At 31.2% G+C, this 9,334-nt stretch overlaps 1 long non-coding RNA gene across 1 annotated transcript; it reads right to left on the bottom strand.

Moving 5' to 3' along the window:
• Positions 1-3,057: 3,057 nt before the first annotated feature.
• Positions 3,058-8,389, bottom strand: LOC143069522 (uncharacterized). Its single transcript, XR_012976431.1, has 3 exons — positions 8,250-8,389; positions 4,737-4,994; positions 3,058-3,764 (listed from the first exon to the last, which is right to left on the bottom strand). It is a non-coding gene; the product is annotated as an uncharacterized LOC143069522 (long non-coding RNA).
• Between the last annotated feature and the right edge of the window lie 945 nt (positions 8,390-9,334).

Here is a 9,334-nt window from a genome sequence, read left to right as displayed (position 1 = left end):
TGCATTAACTCATGAACCGTTCAACCAAAGCTTTTAAAATTTTAATATGTTGTTACTGACAACTAAATGAAGGTCAAGTTCAATAATGGCGATTCTGACTTTTACCGTTCAGGAGTTATGGTTCTTGAAAGATTGAAAAATGGTTTTTCCAGTCGTGTCCGTGCATTTACGCATGAACTGTTCTACCAAAGCTTCCCAAATTTTAATATGTTGTTACTGATGACAAAATGGAGGTCAAGTTCAATAATGACGATTTTGACTTTTACCTTTCAGGAGTTATGGTTCTTGAAAGATTGAAAAATGGAGTTTCCAGTCTTGTCCGTGTATTTACACATGAACTGTTCTACCAAAGCTTCCCAAATTTTAATATGTTGTTACTGATGACAAAATGGAGGTCAAGCTCAATAATGACGATTTTGACTTTTACCGTTCAGGAGTTATGGTTCTTGAAAGATTGAAAAATGGTGTTTCCAGTCGTGTCCGTGCATTTTCTCATGAACCATTTAACCAAAGCTTTTGAAATTTTTACACGTTGTTACTGATGACAAAATAGAGGTCAAGTTCAATAATGACGATTTTGACTTTTACCGTTCAGGAGTTATGGTTCTTGAAAGATCGTAAAAGGGCGTTTCCATTCACTTTATTGCATTTACTCATGAACCATTCAATCTAAGCTTTTCAAATTTTAATATGTTGATACTGATGACAAAATGGAGGTCAAATTTGATATTGACGATTTTCACTTTCACCATTCATCAGTAATGGTTCTTGTGATATTGCCAGGACACAAATAAATGTTAATAAATCCGGTTTGCTGTCGTTGTGTCAGCCTCTTGTTAAAAAGTCATACGAAACCTCAAATTAGAAAAAAATAATGCAAATGTTTTTTTATAACTCAATGGATAGTTTTCATTATAAAACTTATGTACATATATATTTTTTCTGAAGAAAATTCTTTAATTTATTCATATTTAGAAGAAGTTTACTTTATTTTAATTGCTGGAAAGGAAGCAATTCCCCCCGACATATTTTCCGTATGCAAAGTGACCTCAGTGTGACCCATCTCGTAAAAATCCGTTGATTGCAATACGCATGGATGTCCTTAAAATAAACTTATCTGAATTGACATGTTAAACACGTGCTCAATTTCCATGCTTTTTTGTTGATTTTTTTGTTGATTGTTGACAAACAGGTGACAATCGTTAAACTTCGGCTTCAAAACACGAACTTTAATTACCTGCCATATTTTTACAACAAAACTGACCGATTGAAAAAAAAATTGACGATTATACGAACTTTGTGCGAAAAATGAAAATTTCTTGAACAGAAGACTAAGTTTATGATGTTTGTATGCATTGGTTCAAGAATTGGAAGAACATTATTTTACACCGGTCATCGTTTCTTATGACTTTAAATATAAAAGGTGTTTCAATTTGATCAATAAACATGTAAAAAAAGGAAAATAAATGTTATTGTGGAACTTTTTTTTATAAAGTGTTACCACGTTAAGTCCAAACTGGTAACGTAACAAAAATTGATCTACTTTGACAAAATCATCTTGACACACCAAGGAATTAGAAACAGAATTAATAGTTCTACAACAAAACATTGAAATCAGACCATTTTTATACGACCGCAAAATTGTGGTAGGTTTTTATAATGCGTTAATGTTATCGTCTGCGTCGTCGTCGTCCGAAGACGCATCTGATTTCCGGACAATAACTTTAGTTAAAGTAAATGGATCTCTATGGAATTGTACAAGAAGGCTCGTATACCACAAAAGGTATTGTGTCAAAATAATGCGATTTGATTTAACTATCATACTTAGTGACAGCTTGAGCTAGCTTTTAAACAAGGTTTAATCCACCATTATCTATATAAGACTTTGTCTATACCAAGTCAGGAATATGACTGTTGTTATTATTCGTTTGACATGTTTGATGTGGATGGGGTTTTGATTTTGCCATGATTATAGACTTTCCGTTTTGAATTTAAATCAACCTCCAGCGTGACGTAGTGAACAGTCAAGACGGACATTTTAGTCTCATGTAATAATGATTGGCATCAAACAGACAAATATGTGTAAACAAAACCGGGCATAACAAGCAAACACACAAAATTATCATCACAAAGACAACTTGAAAGGGATGATAATAGCAGATTGAAGGATTTAATTGTTAATTCATTATAAAAAAATCTAAATTTTTATTATCAAAATGTTATACATGCTACCGATACAGTTAGTATACATTCTAAAAATCAAACCTTAAAAAAGGCTATCATCACAAATTTTCTAATCAACATATGCACATAACACTAGTAGTGAAGCGATGATTTACAAATCCATGTGTGATAATATATAGGGTAAGGTTATTGGCACACTGATTTGGGAGTGTTTTCATTTCTAACTATTTATAATTGTGTAACTACTTCATGTTATTGACCACTGCTTATGCTGGGTGAAGTAAATTCATGTCCACGATAACGTGTTGATGGTATAGGAATATTTTACTATTTGAACCAGACCGAAACGACCAGGATCTTATCGTGCTTGATCACAATGTACTGATGAAAGGTAAAGTACTGAAAAGATAATTACCATAGCAGCGGTACTGGTTTTGCTTATTTTTGAAAGTCACACAAATTACCTTACAGTTGTTATTCATGTCAAGCAATGACCCTCATACAACATCTCTTTTTTTTATATCAAAGAAATTTAATGTGGGCGTTAGAACACAAAAAATGCTTATCATTCTCGTAACATTTTGTTGTATTTTTGAGATTTGGGATGTAGTTCTTGTTTTTTTTATCTACGATAAGTGAAAGAGGCGATTATATATTTTGTACCTGATACCACAAAAGGCTATCTCTTTTAAAAAAATAATTCATGTCTGAACTAATATAAATAAACAAAATTATATTTTGTTGATGATAAGGTTTTGCAACCTTTTGAATTGGTAAGATTAGGATACTACTACTTTTTTAAAACTCACTAATCGATCACATGCATACTTTGTACTTATAATAAAAATGATAATATAAAAAATGTAATAATAATAATAATAATAATAAAAAAACTATGACTTTATTCAAAAAGGGTGACTGAATTAATGTATCCTTATCTACCATTAGGCCATAAAACAAATTACAACACAAGTTTTACAAATATTACAATTGTTTGAACAGATAATTACACTTTCACGCTGAATTATAAACTATTCTCGTTAGGAATCTTGATATACTGTTACACATATATACGAATATGAAAAAATAGAACAAATGGAAATAAAAAATATATGAAAAACGTATAAAACAATAAATCATGAAAGAATATAAATACATCAATAAATTATAACCTAATATTAAATTTTAAAATTACTTTACAACTTTTAGGTAAAAATTAACAGAAAAATGAACAAGACAAAGTAACGAGATACAACAGATATGATAAATAAACATAAGTATGAAAACCTGATATTTTATTATGTTGGATAAAAAGCACTTTCTAATCTAATATTGTTAAGTGAATGTTAATGATATAGTACTTTCACTTAGAAACAAATACCGGTTGATAATTGCGCATCGTGATTGCATTGTTAACTATACAGCATCTCCCTTCTAAGAGAATGATAGATATTCTACAGTTTTTTTCAAAGCAGATTATCTAAAACGGCAAACCTTTAGTATTACAAAGGATGCGATAACAGAAACCGCTACAGAAGCACCAGTTACGGTTCCGGCCGTAACAGCTGAATTGTCGGCCTCTGAAAATAGAACAATACAATTACAAAAATGTTTTTCTTCGAATTATTTAATTATACTACTTGACATCAATTCATTTCATCTCAACTAAAAGTTTCGTTAAAGTCTATCTCATCTCATATAACATTACTTATCTGTACATAGGCGGCGGGTTCATCAACTTCATGGAAGCTATAAATTTAAGTCTAAGTTAAAATTTACGATTATTTTTATAATAATCGAACAATATAATACAAATAGAACATGATAAATCGGTCACTGAAACTACCATACAGAGCATCAACACGTGATTCCTCCAAACAAGATTAACACCACAAATGAATTTAACAACTGTGTTAGAAGTAAGCTGTCTGTCTATAACCAGTATTCCTTCCTTTTAGATAATTTTGAATAAACAATTAGCCATTTATTTTTTGTTATGTTTTGTCTAATGGTTAACAAAAGCACACAAAACAACACCTGTTGAAGTAAAACGTAATTAGGAAGGTTTGAATTGTTCGCTTTCTCAAACTCACATACCTGTTGATTTCTAACTGTAAAATAAGCATAACAGATTAAGTCGTGCAAACAAACCCAACATATGATTGCAGAGTTAAACCATCATTCAGAATGGTTCTGCTTGTATAACTAAGGACCTTTTTGATTATTTAAAAGAAGGTTCCACAAATCAGGGTAACGGTTTAAGAATATATATGTTAATACAACGTTCTCTTGGAATTCTTATGACGTATATTTATCAAAAAGTATTAAAAAACCCAGCTTTGTTTGATATATCTATAGCAGAAATTAGACGGTTGCCCACGATTAAACACAGGGACATTAATGTTATCGTGTTGGCTACCAAACCGTTTAGCCTCACACGGACAGTTTGATATTTTTTTTTATAAATTTAAAACTAACTGTTTGTACGCTATTCAACTGTACTGGTTTGCTCAATATTTTGTTAAATATAATACAAAAGTCACTATACTTACTCTCGGTAACAGGTGAAGTCATTGATGTTAATTGAGTATCTTGAGTTGTACTAATTGTAGTGTCTACAATATTTTGGGTTGAAGCTATGGCGTTAGTTACTGTAGTTGGTTCGTTTGTTGTTGTGGCGTCGACAGTTGTTTGTATTATTGGTGCGTCAGGACTGTTTGTTACTGTTGTTAAAACGTCTGTGGTTGTTTTCACTGTTGTTACAGCGTCACTTATTGGTTCAGTTGTTACGACGGTACTTCGGGGTATTGCTGTAAGAGTCAGAACAAGTTATTGCTTGTTGATTGATTGATCATTGTTTAGAATTGAAAAAAAGGAATAAAACATAACCCAAATCTCCAAATGTATTATTCGATATCATTAAAATTGACTTCTTACTACTGATATGGTTATTAACAATTCATACTTATCATTGTTTTGTGAAAATGGTAAGTACAGTCAGATTTAAACAGGATTGTAGGTCGTAGATATTTTTATTTATAGTAGCATTTATTTAAGCAGCACGCTTATTTTAAAATTATGAGCTCATGATGTTCATTTGAGTATCTAAAATACCGCTTTCTTCTGGTAGCATTGTGCTAAAAGAAAGGTTATTAATCTTAGAATTATACTACTTAACATCAATTCTTTTCATTGAACTAAAAGTTTTGTTAATCTCTATCCCAACTTTAATAAAATTACTTCCATAGGCGTCGGGTTCATCATACTCATGGAAGCTATAAATGTAAGTTCTAAGTAACAATTCAGAATTATGTTTTTTATAATAATCGAACCAATTCGACATATGATTGAAACTTATAACATCATCAATTCTTGATTTAACATCCATCCTTAAGAATGCTCCTGCTTGCATAACTAAGGACCATTTTGATAAAAAAATATATATAAAAAATAAGTATGTAAATTACATACAGACAAGGTCAGTGCAGGACTAGCAAGGACCATAACTCTGCATATAAATATCAGACCGGAACAAAATTTCAACTTTTGAAAAAAGTGTAAAAAACGTATTTGCCGGACTGACATATGAACAGTTCATAGTGCAAACCTAAAGTCTCTTTTCGTCTTCGTAGATATATTACACAGCTTGTTTATATACTTTTTTGATAAATATATATATATTATATGGCAATGTTAGAAATACTTCTAAAATGACAACATTACGTGACAGGAATACAGTACAAATAAACGCAAGAACACTCTGGATAGAGAAATACTTAAATAAATGATATAATAGTACATTACAACATGTAAACCACAGAATAGCAACGGACACCTACCATTAATTTACGACAGTACACCAGGACACCACAAACAAAGAGTAAACTGCGCGTCACACGAATGTATCAACGCCATAAAAAGTGATGTATTTTTTGTGACTTAGTATAATCACTAAATTTCTGAAAAATAGAATAGACTTATATTATTATGAACACGTACAAGAATTATTTAAAATGGAATTTGTTTGTATTGGTGTTATTATGGTGTTACAAAAACCCATAATGCATAGGTAGAAATGGCCCCTAGATGACAAATGTAAAAACAGATCAAACGAGAAAACTGACGGCCTAATTTATGTTCAAAATACTGAACAAAAAACAAATATGAAACAAACGACAACCACTAAATTACAGGCTCCTGACTTTGGATAGGCACATACAGAATGTGGCGGGGTACAAAATGGTATCGGGCGTCAACCCTCCTCCTAACTTGGGACAGTGGTGTAACAGTACAACATCAGAACAAACTAGTTGTTTTTTTGTGATTTGTATCCATCTCATGAAGCCCTTTTCAACTGAATTTTATAGCTTGTCCTTATGTTATGCTGTTACACCACTGTTCTAGGCTAGACGGAGGGTTTGAGACTGGAAAACATGTTTAAACCTGCAACATTATGGATGTGCCTGTCCCAAATCAGGAGCCTGTAATTCAGTGGTTGTCGTTTGCTGCTGTTTATCATACTTGTTTTTCTTTTATTCTTTTGTACTTATCTCAAATCATACCTTTGTACTTTATTTATTTTTGTTATTGATACACTTATTTCCATTGAGTAATGTGTTTGCATCAATGTTTAATTAGATACTTTTAAAACTTTGTATGATGAGGAATAAAAGAGAATAATAATAATAATAATAATAATGATAATAATAATTCAAAAGACCCCAGGTCAATCATTTGTATGGTTGTGGAGAAATAGTTATTATACTGATTTCAAATACATCAGGGGAGAAAACTTCTATAAGGGTTAACCAAAACACTTCGACTGAAATAGGTTGAAGTTGTGCCTTTTTGTAAACAGTAATTTGGCAAACAAATCATATCATTAACTGTAACAGTGTCTTTTGAATAACGATAACAAGCAAAATTCAAAAATTATAACATGACCTTGACCTTCGACCTTGATCTTAATTTCAAGGTCATAGGTCAGTGAACTCAAAACGGAAGACCGGAGGTCAATAACTTGTATGGTTGTGGAGAAATACTGATTTGAAATACATAAGGGGAGAAAACTCCTATAATGGTTAACCAAAACACTTTGACTGAAATAGGTTGAAGTTGCGCCTTATTGTAAACAGTTATTTGGCAAACATATCATATCATTTACTGTCACAGTTTCTGTGGAATAACGATAACAAGCAAAATTCAAAATTAAGAACATGACATTGACCTTTGACTTTGACCTCAATTTCCTTCAAATGGACCAAGGATTTCATATCAAAAGACTGTAGGTCTCTACGACTTATAACATATGAATTTATCCAACAAATCCATTCGATATGTTGTAAGACAAAAAAGCATCTCAGACGGCAGAAGAAAAAAAAATAATCAGAAGAAAAACAAAAGGTCCTTCCACGAAAAGTGGAAAGACCTAATAATAATAATGATGATAATAACAATAATACTACTACTAATAATAATTATAATAATAGCAATATACTAATAAGCATAACATATTTTTGTGATGTTTTTACTTTTATACTAGATACTTTCCGGTTGTACTCTGAAATAATCTTTTAGGATAAACTCATATTTTGAAATTAACCATTCTAATTATAACTGCTTTGTATCATGTGTATGTTACATCGCCGCCGTTTAACCAATAACATTTTAAGATATTCGTCATCACTTTATTAATTAAATGGTGCCACACATGTAAAATATACAAACTAAAACAAACATACAACATGGTATAAACAGGGTCAATAAACATGTAATATCCTTTAGAATCAAAAATCTTTTGATCATTTTAATTCTTACTACAATATCGCTTTAAATTTGTTTTTAAGCTTTAAAACCAGGTTTAATCCGCATATTTCTGCATAAAGAAATGCCTGTACCAAGTCAGGAACAGGACAGTTGTTTTCCATTCGCTAAATGTTTGTGAGCTTTTGATTTTGCCAATTTTTAAGGGACTTTCCGTTTTTAAATTTTCCTTGGAGTTATTTTTGTTGTTTTACTTTTTGAACAGTTTCTGTTTGTCAAATTATTATGTATTTGTATCGTACCTGTGCAATCGGTGAAATCAAAGTCAACCACCTGTATACTTGTTCCATGACACGTTGATCCTGCATCCCCAGAAATATGACGTTGAATAAATAACTTTAGTTGTGACATTTCACAGTTGCTGCAGTTCAGTGGATTTTCATACAATTCCCTTTAAAAAGACAATGCATTCAAACTCTGAATTAATTCTTTTCACATCGTTCATGGAGCATTAACATTATCCATACATCATAGTTTGTGAATAAGATAATCAATCAATCAATTTACATACCCATTATTGCTAAGGGATTGCTTTTACACAAAGATAACATAGCACCCGAAAGAAAGTTAACACTTCGGTTTAACATACTGTTCTACTTCAAATAATTCAACAAATTGAATGTACAACTGTTTTCACATTATTTATGGGAGAATGATTCCTAACTCTTAACTCATAAATATAATACAAAAGCGCCTTAACAATGTGTACTTTAAAATATTTAAAGATGAAATTATGGAGAGAGAAGTGTATGTTTAGCCATTTTATTATTGATTCTTGTTAAATGATAGAATTCATGCGCTTCACATCTATGTTAAATCACTCGATAATGGGATTAAAATATTACAAAATATCATGACCAATTAAAAAAATAGCCAAACTGATAGAAAAATAGAAGGTATGACACTCATTATAGACATACCACTCTTCAGTTTTTGTTTGCCAATTGGAAAACCGCATGTTCGTGATTACAATTGTAAATGCTAGACTGTAGAGGATATTTGGAAGTATAGTTTAATGCTTAGATGATGTTCATTTATGCACTACAAAAAGCAAAAACAGATAAAAAACTTGCATTTTAAAACTACCCGCAACACGAACGTTTGGAAAAACATTATAGGTTGCACATCTGTAAATATAGACAATGCAATTTCCCATAGGAACTCTTTTTACTGCTCAAACTGTGCCACTTTTACTATAAAGTTTCGTAAAAATGATACCCCAGAATGAAAGGTTTATATGCACTACTATTTTTTTCAAAGGTCAAAACATAGGGCTGTGCGGCATATTTTCAACATTTGTATGAAAAATATAGATCATATCTGGAGA

Source organism: Mytilus galloprovincialis, chromosome 3 (genome assembly GCF_965363235.1).
Source record: "Mytilus galloprovincialis chromosome 3, xbMytGall1.hap1.1, whole genome shotgun sequence".
Lineage (NCBI taxonomy): Eukaryota > Metazoa > Mollusca > Bivalvia > Mytilida > Mytilidae > Mytilus > Mytilus galloprovincialis.
This window is presented reverse-complemented; position numbering and strand designations above follow the sequence as displayed.